Genomic DNA, 12,351 nt, shown 5'->3' with positions numbered 1-12,351 from the left:
ATTATTTTTAAATCCTACTATATGTTGGTCACAACTGATGTTGATGAAGGATTGTCATAGAGAAGAGATACTGATGAAGAACAAGGTCAAAATTGAGCTACAAAGTATATGTAGAAGAGTTATTTCAGTTTTTATATTGTCATTGATGTCAACTTGTTTGATAATAATAATTTGTGTAAGTTGCAATCATCTAAAGGATATGATGTTGAGAAAAGAAGTGGAAGACAATGTATGAAGAAGTGATGATAAGTATGTAAACCTAATTAGACAACTGATGAATCAATGTATGATAGTATGATGCTTGTTTGATTATTTCACATGAGTTCATGAAGTGTTGGGATGCTATATGAGCAACTTAGTTTGGTCACTAAAAGGAGGAATGGGGTTGGCAAGTGAAAATATTGAGAATTAGTAAGTTATATTGAGCTAGAAATAGTGGTTAGTAAATGAGAGAATGAAAAGTAAAATAAGTCAGAGCAATATTAATCGAGCAGGAGGAAGGTTAACTGAGAAAGTCTAATGTTAATTGAGTGTAGTATTAATCAAGTATTGAGAAGGTCAAGGAAGGAAGAACACCATTTGGTAAAGGTATAACAATTTTTGAAAGATTGAGTATAGGACAAAACCAAAAAAAGATCTGGATAATTCTAGAAGATTATAAGAAAAGGAGGACATTTGTCAACAAGATCAAGATCAAGAGTAATTCAGGAAATATTTGATGATGAAGATTTGAAGCATGTCTAGTGATCCAAGGTAAAGTACAAAGTTCAAGGTTAAAATATTTTTTGAAGTTACTAGATTCAATGTATTTGAGCTGGGAAAGATTAATCAATGATTGTAGTTAAGTGGAAAAATATGTGAAGGAGTTGATGTGACAAAAATCTGTCTATATAAGGAGGAGACAAGAAGGTAAGTGTTGTGAGTAGAGCTACTAAGAAAAATAGAGATCTGATCAAGTAAATTGAGTTTCTATTTTAATAGATCATTTGATTTTTTTTTCCTAACCATTGTAGTAGAAAATCTCTTAATCAAGTGGACTTAACAGTCTTAATTGTAAACTCATTTGTATGGTGACATTCTATTGGATGTTTATAAGCCCTTTAGAGAGGTCACTTATTTAAGAGTGATGAGGTATAGATGATCTTTGGTGAAAATTACCTATTAGTGTCACACCTAACAATGTGTTTGTAACCTTTAATGGGGCTCGCTCTTAATCGAGATCACTTTAGAGGAGTAAAAACATTTTGGGTGACTAGTCCCTTGTGGTTTTCATCCTAACTGGGTTTCCACATTAAAATATCAGTGTTTACATGTTCATGAGATTTTTTTCATGTTATTTTATTTTACATGTCAAAACTATTATCATTTTTGTAAGTCTATTATTGATGTTGATACTCGGTATAGGAACTACAAGTTAGTTTATTAGTTTATAGTTTGATGAAGTTAATGTGTTACCAAGTTGATTACTAATTAATATAAGGTGTTGTATGTGTGATTAAATATTTGAAAGGGCCTATGGTTAATTGAGAATAAATTATTCACCCACCCTCGCTTAGTTATCTAACAATTGGTATTAGAGTATTGGTGTTTAAAGGAACAAGTTTGAATGACTTAAGAGAAAGATCCAAACATGTATAAGAGAGAGGTACCAAAGATGAAAAAGAAGAAATTTCCATCATGTAAAAGAATAATGAGGCTTGAATTATCTAGCATTGTAGACTCTACATTGTAGTTCTTAGATAATCAATACTCAGTACCACCCCTTGGTCCTATGAAAATTGTGCAAATGAGAGGAAAACAAGAACACAATTCTTTGATGATAGAGATTGCTTCTTCCTTCAATTATGTTGAATTTGATGATATCAAAGATTGTTCCAATGCTAAGGAGATGCATGAAAAATTGATACTTTTGCATGGAGGAGATAAGAATATTCTAAGGGAAAAGGTTAAACATTTGAGAAGAAAGTTTGATGATATGAGAATGGAAGGAGAGAACATTGCACAATACAACAATCAAATCAAGAAATTTATTAATGCTATCAGAGGAGATAGAGGAGTTATGAGTAATGAAGTTGTGGTAAAAAAAGTTCTTAGAACTCTTTTACCCAGCTATGCTATTAGAGTTTCTATTATTAAGAATTGAGATCTATACTTGAAAAAAATTACTTTTGATATTTTGGTTTGTAGGTTAGCTACTTTTTAGATGAATAACTTTAATAATTGTGTAGTACCTAAGATTGAATCTATATTAAGACATATCTAACTATTGGAAGTTCAAATAAAGAGAAGAGTACCCATCATAGTAAGAATGACAATAATTATGAGTCTGATGGTGATGACCTAGAAGAGCTTGAAGCATTGCTTGCTAAGAGACTACCAAGAGGCCAAGGAAAGTATAAATGCTAACTATAGTTGATTTGATATAAATGTACTAAGGTTGGTACCATTACATCTAGATGTCTTGACAAGAAGAGAGATGAAAGAAATGACAAAAGAGAGAATGAGTACCCATCATATTAAGAATGATAGTGATTATGAGTCTGATGGTGATGACCTAGAAGAGCTTAAAGCACTACTTGCTAAGAGACTACCAAGAGGCAAAGGAAAGTATAAATTTTAACTACATTTGATTTGATTTAAATGTAATAAGGTTGGTCCCATTAGATGTCTTGACATGAAGAGAGATGAAAGAAATGGAAAAAGAGATAACACATACTGAGGAAATAGAGACTACAAAGACAAAGGAAAGAAGGCTTGTTACCTAGTTGAAGAGGAAGAGATCGAGTATGAAATTGCTTATCAAGAGGAAGGTGAGGAAGTTGTACATGTTGTAATGAAGGAAGATTATAAATGATAAGAAAGGTATGAAGTAGAAAATTCTCTCATTTCTCAAGTAAGTAAAAAAGACACTTGGATTTTTGATAGTGTTTGTACAAATCATATGATTGGTGATATTGGTAAATTTGAGAATCTAGAACATTGAGATGGTGGATTTGTTAAACATGGATATGATGCTCTATGAAATTTGAAAGGAAAAGGTTATATTATATTGAATGAGAAGATCAAATGTGATAATGCATATTGGGTACAAGGACATAAGTATAATTTTTTGAGTGTGGCTCAGTTGAACAACACAAGTCACAAATAAGAGTTTCAAAACTAAAACGTGAATAATCATGACAAAGCTAGAAGTATGATTAACACTAGTGAACAATCAAGGGATAACCTATTTTACTTGGATTCTATTAAAAATACATGCCTGATTGCAAGAACTAAAGATGTTTGGTTATGAGACAAAAATATATGTCATGTTAATTTTGACAACATAATCAACGTTAGTAGAAAGAAAAAAGTAACAGGTTTATCAAGCTTAAGAAAACTTGATAAAGTGATGTGTAAGCAATTTCAAATTAGGAAAATGATAAATTCAAGTTTCAAAAGTAAGTCTTACTCATATAATGATATGTTGGAATTGGTTCATACAAATCTATGTGGTCCTCTGAAGGTGCAAAGCTACTATGGTGATAGATAAATTATCTCATTTGTTGATGATTTCTTGAGAATGATGTCTATCATGTTTCTAAAATAAAAATGTGATTCATTTCAAATGTTCAAATGGTATAAAGAAAGAGTTGAGAAAGAAACATGCAAGCAATTGAAATGTTTGAGATCTGATAGAGGAGGAAAATTCATGTCTGATGAGTTTAATAACTTTTGTAATTAGAATGAAATCAGGAGACAATTGTCAGCACCAAGGACACCATATCAAAATAATATAGCTGAGAGGAGAAATATATCCATCATTGATTATGCTAGAAAACTATTTATTGAAAAGAAAGTTACACTTATACACTGAAGATGGGTAATCAACACTACTATTTACACACAAAATTGAGTATGGTTAAAGAAAGGTACAAACAAGACACCTTATAAAATTTGATATGGGCATACACTGAATGTGAGCTACTTAAAAATATTTGAAAGTAGGTGTTATATTCTAAAAGATTCTAGAAATGGTAAATTTTATTTTAAAGGTGACGAAGGTATATTCCTATGTTTTTCCACTAGGAGCAAGGCATATAATTTTTTTAACAAGGTACTGACAAAATGAGTGAAAGTGCAAATGTGAGAATCGATGAGTTTTCAGAAAAGAATGATGAAGAAATCAAGAGAGAACATAATATTATAGAAGATTTGTATATGTTTAAGAAGATGCATTAAGTACACTACCCGTGCAACATGCAAAAGTCACTAAGTGACATCAAGCAATGCTCAAGCTACAACAACCCACTACCTAACAACCTATTCATGAGCATCCATCTAGTGAAGAAAATATTGAGGAACATAGAACCAAACCTATTTTAGAAAAACATGTTTGAAGGAACCCTTAACCAAATAAGATAATTAGAGACAAAGATGTTGGGGTTATGGAAAGAAGTAATTTGAGAGATAATACATGCTTGATTTGTGAATTTGAACCTAGAGAAGTTAAGGATGCATTGGAAAATAAAAATTGGATCAATTCTATAAATAGAGAGATTAAAATAATTGAGAAAAAAATTTGATGAACATTGGTACTGAGACCCAAAGATAACAATGTGATTGGCACTAAGGATATCTTTAGAAATAAGTTGAATGGAAATGGAGAAGTAACAAGGAATAAGGCTAGACTAGTTTGCAAGGGATATGCACAAAAAGAAGGAATTGATTATGGAGAAACATTTTCCCCTAATTCTAGACTATGAGTAAGGATATGACTTGTTCATGCTTCTTTCAAAAATATCAAAGTTTATCAAATGGATGTTAAGTATACATTTTTGAATGGGATACTAGAAGAAGAAATCTACATTGAACAACTTGAAGGTTCTGTGGACCCAAGTTAGAGTAACATGGTATGCAATCTACACAAGACACTGCATGTATTGAAAAAATCACATTGAGCATGGTATGAAAAGGTTAAACTCTTATTTAATGAGAATTCATTTTGTTAGAACTGGTGAGAACAATAATTTGTATTTGAAGAGTGAATATGATGACAAGATCGTGATTGTTAACATATTTGTTGATGAAATTATATTTGGAGGACATGAACTGATGTGTAAGACATTTGTTGATGAAATGAGTAAAGGCCTTGAGATGTCAATGTTTGGAGAGATTTTATTTTTTATTGGATTGCCAGTTCAACAAGGATTTCATATAAATCACACGTATACCAAGGAGATCTTGAAGACATTTAGCATGGAAGACTGAAGACCAATTGGTACATTGATGGTCACATGGTGTAAATTATTAAAGGAGGATGACACTACCATAACATACCAAATATTGCTCATGCTATAGGAATTGTGGCAAGATTTTCTTCTAATCCTAAGGAAACACACATGATCACTATGAAGAGAATCTTAAGATATCTGAAAGGAACAAAAGATTATGGTTTATGGTATAAGAAAGACATATATTTTGAATTAAGAGTTTATACTGATGCTGATTGGGCTGAAAATGTTGATGAAAAAAGGAGTACTCATGGTCAAGGTTTCTTTTTAGGAGGAAGATTGGTGACATGGATACACAAGATACAAAGGTGTATCTCATAGTCCATTTCTTAGGAAAAACATTTAGGTGGTGATGTTAATTTCTCTAATATTGTGTAGATCAAATAATTGTTGGGAGGTATGCAAGAGGAAGTGACTATTCATGTACCAATATATTATGATAAAACAAATGCAATTAAAATTTTAATGATTCCGATGATACATGCAAATACAAAGCATATATCTATCAAGTATCACTATTTAAGAGAACAAGTATAGGAGAAACAAGTTAGATTGGAGTATGTGAACTCGAAGGAGAAAATTGCAAATATATTTACAAAGACATTACTTAAGGATGCCTTTGAACATATAAGAGGTAAATTAGTGTTCCTTCCCCTATCCAATGTTCAATAAGAGAATATGGAGGATTTCATCTATTCATGGTTTATCAAAATATCTATTTTAGAGTTGATGCAATAGTTAACTCTTTAGGTTGTCCTAAATTTGTGAAGAAGGTGAAAATGATGTGTTAAAATAGAATTATAATTGCATGGTATGTAAGGCACATGCAAGCTAAAAAGTATAACTGCATGGTATGTAAGTTTCTAACTAATTTTTTTGGTTACCTTTGAAATTGTTGTCAAAGGGGGAGAGAATGAGTAAGGGGTAGAGAAAATATAAAGGAGAGAATTTGTGTAAATGAGTAAATAAGAGTTGGTGAGTAAAGAAGATTGTTGATGCATGGAGATATAGTTGTTGACAAGATGATTATGTTTGGTTGTTGAGAAGATGATGATGTTTGGTATTAGATGGTATGTTTCATAATATGTTTCCATCAATGCCAAAGGGGGAGATTGTTGGCCATAGCTAATGTTGATGAAAAATTATTGTAGAGAAGAGATACTAAAAAAGAAAAAGGTTAGAATTGAGGTCCAAAGTGTATGTAAAAGATTTAGACTCTAGTTGTTATATTGTTGTTGATGTCATCTTGTTTGACAACACTAAATCATGTAAGTTGCAATCATCTAAAGGATGTGATGTTGAGAAAAGAAGTGAAAGATAGAGTATGAAGATCAAGTTGAAGAATTGATGATAATTATGTGAACTTAATTGGGAAATTGATGAATCAATCTATGGCAATATTCTTTTTTGGATTATGGTAAAAATAAGTTTTGAGGGGACCTGAAACCCCATACAAAAAATAAAGAAAGATATACAAAATAGAGTGCACTAGGTCTTACAAGGACTTGGAACCTACAATAACAACAAAAACAAACCCATGTTTCACATGGACATGGAATCTAAATAGTAGCATTAAAGATAAACCAACTAGAAAGAAAATAATAGTACAAAACATCTAGCATAGAGTGTTAGAGCTAGAAACCCAGACCAACAACCCGAACTAGCAGAACAAAAATAAGAAATTAATCTATTACTCTAGCTCCTTGAAAAACTTAGTCAAATATTTAGTAGTATCAAAAACCTCCTAAAGGAGATCTAAAACATTGAAGATAGGGGCCACTTCAATGGCCCTTTTTGTGCTCTCCCTAGTCCTTCTACTTGGTCCACCACTCATCTAGATAGGCACAGAGGAGATAATTTCCTCATTTCTCCTCCTGCCATTGTTAACCACTACCACACAGGCTAATAGTAATCATGTCAATCTCTTGGACACTATCCTTTACCATTTTCCTTAGCCTAGCTTCATAGGCCATTAGTTTCTTAGGAATATTCTTAATTTTCCCTTCCTTTTCAATTCTTTTGTAATTTTCAATCTCCAAATTCTTTTACAATTCTTTAACACTTTTCTTTAGGACCATGATTTCATTATAGAGCCAAGTATCATCTTACAGTGTCACAAGTGCCTTGAGTTTGGCTTTGTTAAGAAACATAAGTCTTCCACTAGTATTATTCTCCCTAGTCACCTCATTAGCACTCTTCAACTTGAGATAAATAGTATCAATGTGAGCCTCTTTAGGTATAGGGTCCTTTTCCCCAACTAAATTATTTTCCTTAGTGTCATTCATCTGGGTAGTATCAACAATATTTGGCTCTTGGGTAGTAAGGATTGTATTATCATCCTTATTAGTATCCATTGGGTGCCCCTTATCCTCATTAGCTTCAAGGGTAGGCATATAATCTTTCATATTGTTGTCTTTTCCCTTTGAGGATTTCATAAATATATCTAGGTCCTTATTTTCAGGGTTTGAAGAACCCACATTACTCCTTGTGCCACTAGAATTAGCCATAGTATCTTCCTGAATACCCAAGTACCCATCATTATTCAAGCTATAATATCCACTCTCTATTTCTCCCTCCTCTTCTTCATGATTCTTCGCTTTCATGGTGCCCTTATCTTCTTCTAATATTTCTTCAGGTCTAACCTTAGGTTTCCCCTTACTTTTTCTTTCACCATTAATCTTCCTATTTTTCTTTTTCTTTGCACTTTCCTTCTCACTAGTTGAGTCACAATCTAACTCAGTATCCATTTCTTTTATCTCCTCAATTTTAACATTGTGGGTTTTAATTTTTTTTGACACTATATTTCTCCAATATTTCCTTCCTAGATATCTTTTTTTCTATTTCCAACTGAAGGAGAGAGTTTCACAATATTCTATCTACAAGATTCTTCAATTAGTAGATCAACCCTTCATAGAGAACGGACCTGGAATTTTTTTCCTATGAGCACTAAGGTTGTTTAACAAGGAAAATTTCAAGTTGAATGGAAAAGAAACCCTATCCTTGTATTTGAAGTGATTTAGAAAAATAAAATGGAAATTATGCACTCTTTTATATCTCCCATCAAGAATGAAATTCTCAAGAATACGGGACAAAACATCTTGCCACATGACCTTAATCTAGTCAAGATCAAATAATTCCCCTTCCTTGACCAATTTTCTTTCTTCTTCAGGGTTCTTGAAAAATTTCTTCAGGGCAGCAGTTGAAATTTTGGTCTCTTTCTAGTCTAGTAATTTTTGCAATAAGATTTTCGGTGATGGACAAAGTCACATTCTCCCTAGCCTCATTTCTAAAAAAAATTCAATAATATGGGGTTTGTAGTCATGCAATTTCTCTAGGTAACCATTTACCTTACCTTTGTGAAGAACACTCCAAACCACCATTTCTCTTTCTAGTGCTTAAAATTTGTAGGTTCTTGCTTCCTCGACTTGCCACCCATACTATAACCAATGCTAATAACTAGTCTTCTACAACAAGGAAAAAATATGCAAGAGAACAATTGTAATCTTTCACTTTTAATTCCAATATCACCCACAAAATGTGCCAACCTAAGAGGGTAATAATGAAGAGGTACCTCCTCAAAAAAAGAATACCACTATCATTAAAGTTATAACTTCCTTCAAAATTTGAAAAAAAAACTTATTGTTTTACATGATTTCATGAAGTGTTGGGATGTAATCAAGTAAATTTGTTTGGTAAAAAAAGGAATGAATTTGGAAAGTGAAAATAATAAGAATTAGTAAGTTACATCAAGCTATAAATAGTGGTCAGGAAATGAAGAGAATGAAAAGTTAAATGAGTTAGAACAATATTAACTGAGTAGGAGGAAGGTTAATTGTGCAAGTCTAATGTTAACTGAGCGTAGTATTAACCAAGTACGAAAAAGGTTAGGGAAGGAAGAACATCGTTCAACAAAGGATGGATAAATTTGGTTAGAAAGATCAATGGTTGGAATAATTTAGAAAATATCTGATGATGACAATTTGAAGCATGTCTAGTGATCCAAGATGATGCACAAAGTTCAAGGTTAAAACAATTTTCTAAGTGACTAGATTCAATGTATCTGAGCTGTAAAATATTAATAGACAATTGTGGTTAAGTGGAAAAAATCTTTCTATATAAGGAAGAGACGAGAAAGTAAATGATACTAGTTTAGTTGATAGCCAAGTTAATGGGTAAAAGTACAAAGTTGTGTCACCTTTCAGGCTGACTTATTAGAACAACTGAATTTGAGTATTTCTATCTAAAAATCAATCTTGCCCAAACATATGATCTAGATAAATTCATTCTAGTTAAGTTATATACAATCTCACACTTTTCCAATTAGAAATGTCTACTAAATGCATGTTTTATACTAGTTTGTATCTAATTACTAAAGAAATACAATTATTTCAAAAAAGTGGTATTTCAATAACTCTTACTATTTTTTATGATATTTTTTAATAACATATAAACACCATTTTATAGAGCTTAGAGTCAAGAATATTCTCATATAGAGTTTATAGTGTTTTAATTAGATATAGTATATTGTAATTAAAAATTCTACAAGCACACATTTTAACACTAAAAAAGATGTCAATTTTAAGAAAGAAAAAAATATGAAATCATATCAATTTTTTTAAAAATTATAGAGGACAGAGTCCTCTTTTAGAATGTATAATTTTTCTCCTAGTTAGAATAGATTTGTTTTGTTAAATGTGGTGGGAGATGAAAACTATCAATTTCAAGTGAGTTGAAATTTGAATCATTATGAAAGAGAAAATATAGGTCTAAAGCTAATTTTTATTTTTGATTGTTCTACCTATATATGTTATCTATAACATAGTTTGAGATCAAAGGGAAATAAGTTCATTTCCATCTAGTTTTTTGGTGGGAACTAGACCCCTAATTTTCAATCTTTTTCAGCAGCTAAAAAATTATCTATAAAAATTAGGAAAATATATCAATTCTTATTCCAAATAATTATTAAAAATTATAATCCTAAACTTCATCCATTTCTATACATTTCATTAGCTTACTTCATTTTAAAATTCAAAATAATAATACCAATATTATGTCATTGAAGGTTGACAATTATACTTTTGTTAACCTTTTCCTTTACAAAAGGGTTGTTGGCATTATATTGTATTTATCATTAGTGACAACACTTATTTGATTATGAATGATTATCAAGCTCATCACTCAGTCTATAGTGTATATTGAGCATTCAGTGGTCACCTTGTAGGTTCATCACTTAACCAGTTCACACTGAGCATTCCTGAAGCTATCGAGTGAGTGTGCAGTTCAGTAGTTCACACCGAGCATTCCTGAAGCTACCAAGTGAGTGTAGTCTAGCAGTATCTATTAAGCCTATAATGTTCACCAAGCTTCACAGTGTCTATCGAGTCATTAGTTTGAGTGATGGAAGTTAGTGTTTATCGAGTGATGGAAGTGTAGTGTTTACTGAGTGAAAGCAAGGTAAACGAGGCTTCAATTTTTACCGAGTGACAGTATATCTACCGAGTATCCAATGGTTACCAAGTTCTAAGCTACAATGTGTGATTAGTATGGGCTGAGCTTCTACTTCTATCAAGTTCATGATGATTCCGAGTAATGCAGTGGATGCCGAGTATCAAAAGGTCACCAAGTCAGCTTGAAGAACTCAAGTTTTCTACTATTTGGCCGACTCAGTAATATTTTGTTTACTTGTGTCTTGGCTAACCTTGCAATTGTTATTATTGGAATGGTATATATCTAATGTATTATATCATTTGAAATATGTGAATGTGTATGTATATATCAAGGAATGGACATGTAATTCTTGAGAAGAAAAAATGTGAATCAATAGCAGAGCAGAGTATTCAGTAAGGTCTATAAGGAACAGTAAAGATTCATCAGTCACAAGAGGTAATCTATACTTCAAGGATCTAATCAAAAATCAAGTTGTAAGTGGATCCACTATTTCATCCTAACAGGTGAATCAATTTTGTAAATCCTTTAACAGGGTAGACTTAACAGTCTCTGTATAAATCTCCTAATAGAGTGCATACTTCATTATATGTTTGTAAATCCTCTAACAAGGTGGATCTAGCAGTCCAAATTGCTCTTAACTGAGAAAATCATTAGAAGTGATCAATGTAAGCCCTAATAGGCTAACTTCATACTGTAGTTGCGAAGTTTTGTGGGTATCATCCCCACCCTAGTTTTACTTTCTATTTGGAAGGTTTTTGGGTCACCAAAATTCTCTGTTCATGTGTTATAAATGTTTATCTTTCTCATGCATACAATAGATTAGATGAATGAATGATGAATGGATTAAGTACTGAATTGACTTAAAGTTTTTGAGGTTACTGATTCACCCCTCCCCTCTCAATAACCTAGCTAGTCTTGAATATTTCCAACAATTGGTATCAAAGCATTGTGGTTCTTAGGATAAAGTTTGATAGCTTGAGCAAAGATCTAAAGGACAAATGGAGATATTTAGACTTGACAAAGCAATTGAAAATGAAAAGCTAGATCTTGAAATGGCCATGGCTCAACTCAAAGAAGCAAAGGAGCATCTTTCTCAATCCCTGAAGAGAAGGAAGGAACTTGCAAGACAAATGAATGACCATCAGTATGTTGAAGAAAAGATTGAAGACCTTTTACCATCAAGTAGCTCAAATAAAGCTGATGAGGCAATCAAGGAACTCCTAGCAAAGAATGGCTATCTGCAGGAAGAAGTAAGAAAACTTAAAAGAGAACAAGAAATCCAATCAATCAGGCTATGTGAAGTTTTGGAACAAAGGAACAAGGAAAATGAAGACTTGGAGGCAAGAAACAATCAATCCACTCATAATGAAGACCTCATGAATCAAATCTCTAGAGAAAATGAAGAAATCAATATTCTCAAAGCACATAATGAAAGAATAAGAAGTGATCTAAACAGTGAAAGGGAAGGTAATGAAAGAATACTAAGAGAACTAAGATGTGAAAAGAAAATTGTTGAGAAATTAAAGAATGACCTAAATATTGAAAAGAAAATCAATGAGAGAATGATGAAGTCTCAAGAAGAGATGAATCAACTAATAGAGCAAAATGAATAGAATCTTCATAAGCAAAA

The sequence above is a fragment of the Cupressus sempervirens genome, chromosome 7 (genome assembly GCF_028749045.1).
Source record: "Cupressus sempervirens isolate cs-2001-9-10 chromosome 7, ASM2874904v1, whole genome shotgun sequence".
Classification (NCBI taxonomy): domain Eukaryota; kingdom Viridiplantae; phylum Streptophyta; class Pinopsida; order Cupressales; family Cupressaceae; genus Cupressus; species Cupressus sempervirens.
Note: the sequence above shows the minus strand (reverse complement) of the source record.